This window comes from Belonocnema kinseyi, chromosome 6 (genome assembly GCF_010883055.1).
Source record: "Belonocnema kinseyi isolate 2016_QV_RU_SX_M_011 chromosome 6, B_treatae_v1, whole genome shotgun sequence".
NCBI classification, from domain to species: Eukaryota; Metazoa; Arthropoda; class Insecta; order Hymenoptera; family Cynipidae; genus Belonocnema; species Belonocnema kinseyi.
The window spans coordinates 53,342,807-53,345,027 of NC_046662.1; the positions used below are offsets into that span (position 1 = coordinate 53,342,807).

Sequence of the window (2,221 nt, forward strand, 5' to 3'; positions counted from 1 at the left end):
GGCGGCAAATAGTTAATAAAAAGAGTGTCAGTAGAGTGAACGACGCCTGAAACAAAGACCTTGGCTATTAATGGACCCAAGTGGGGAACCTTACATAACGGCGAAAGGGAAATTTCCCCGTAAGGGAAATGGCTTAATGGTGTAATGTTTCAGCGCAGCTGAGAATCAAATTTAATGAGAAATAAAAAACAAATATTAAAGTAATCATGATAAATAAAATAGGCGCCTTATTTTTCAATATCTAAATAAACAATCTGTTTGAAATTAATAGCCGTAGTTCGGGGGAGGAACGATCAATAAACAACTCGGAGTAATTGGAAGACTTGTTTATTCATAGCAAAGCAGGCGAACACGTTTTACACAAGGATGTTATATTGAGGTGGAGCTTGTTTCAAAGTAGAGCAGAGATTGGTATCGACCAAGTGGTTGAGCAGATCCGCCGGCTACCACTTTTCAGGAACGTAAGGATAGGGTTCATGCAGGTGGAACCTTTAAAACAGAATGAGATTTAAGAAGCGTTTGCGGAGCGTTAAGTTTCTAGGTAGTCACGCCTCCATAAAGAGACGAGAACTTAGCGAGCACTGTTAGCTCGATAAGGTGCTAGGCGCGAGAAGCCTCGATAGATAAATAAGATCTTAACAGGGAGTGTTAGCTCTATAAGTTGTTAGGCGTGGAAAGCCTTCATTAAGAAATGCATACTTACTACCTCTGATTGGTACGATGCAGTAGATTTTGGAAGGGGTTTTGGAAACCCACTGGCTAGGATGGATCGAATCCAGCTCGTGGTTAGCCGGAGGCAACTGCTCTCTTATGTATGGCAGTGTCTCCAGAACGCGGGATTTTTCGGCCCCCACCGCTCTTCCATCTGGGAGCAACAAATTCAAACGTAGCGTGTCGGTGAGTCGGCTCTGCTACATGTTGCGTAGGCCCGCCGCGTGTAGAGCTAAAAATGCACGAGCAGGAACCCGAACTCTCTCGACTTCACGAAGGACGATCCAACTGTTCCTCAAAAGTATTATGGTTTTGAAATCGCGAGTTACCTTAGAATCATTAGACTCACTGCGAAAAGGAAAATATAATTTACTTAATGTAAATTAATAGGAGACAAGATTTCTGAGTCTAAAATGTTTCAAATTTAGTGCTACATACCTTCGTCATATTTTTAGTGAACAATTTATTTATAACAACTAATAAGCGAATTTTCGACAAAATAGTTAAATTTTCAACCTAGGAAATGACTTTTAGAAATAAATTTTTTAATTTATACTTCATTCTGCAGTTGAAAAATTAATTTTTACTCCAAAAAAATGCCCCAAAAATTTCTATCTTTAGAAACGAATTTTAAAATAAAATAATAAGCATTCAACCAAAAATGGACTAGTAAACATTTCGGATAAAAAATAGATTTTTTAAAGAAAGAATTTAATTTTCAAACAATAAAGATTACTTTTTTTTTAAAAAATCAGTTAAATTTCTATTTCAAAAAGTTAATTTTGAATAAATAAAAACAATCGAATCTACAAGAAAAAAAAACAAAATTTCAACAAAATATTTAAAGTTTTAAGCAAAAAGTTGAATTTGCAAACAAAAAATATAATTTTCATACCAATAACTTTCTAACGAAAACAGAAATTCAAAAGTTTTAAAATCAATTTTTAAACAACAAAACAAAAAACTAATTTTTAACAAAATAGATAATTTTTCAACGAAAAGCGGTTAAATTATCAGTTTAAAAAATGAATTAAAAACAAAAATATGTAGCGAAATAGTTTAATTTCAGCAAAAAATATTTGAACCTTCAACCATTTTACAACAAAAGAAAAGAATTTTTACCTAAAAATAGATATTCAACCAAAGAAATAAATTCTTAATAAAAATATTTAATCCCACGAATACACAATTAATCACGTGAAGCGTTACACTTGGCTTACTTTGACTTTTCACGACTTCTTCGAGCGAGAGTCAAAACTGAACTGAACTGAAAATGCGAAATCGCGTCAAGAGCAGGCACTTGCAAGACCGCAGCAGATAGCAAACAAACAAAGTTTAATCAAACAAAGTTTAAATCCAACTCCAATTTGTCTTCAACACAATCCTAGGCAGAGTTACTTTAAAATGTATTGTATTTGATATAAATGTGTTGAGCATAATATCTAAAAGTTTCAATTCTAGACAAAATTTAGTGTAAAGCACGAGACACGTGATGAGAATGTGTTCCTTG

At 33.9% G+C, this 2,221-nt stretch overlaps 1 protein-coding gene across 1 annotated transcript in view; it reads right to left on the reverse strand.

Moving 5' to 3' along the window:
* The window catches only part of LOC117175135, a 38,972-nt gene extending 37,027 nt beyond the window's left edge, over window positions 1-1,945 (reverse strand). The window contains exon 1 of the mRNA XM_033364714.1: window positions 1,834-1,945. The gene's annotated coding sequence lies outside the window, so the exon portion shown is untranslated. The remainder of the gene's footprint in view (window positions 1-1,833) is intronic.
* Window positions 1,946-2,221: the final 276 nt, after the last annotated feature.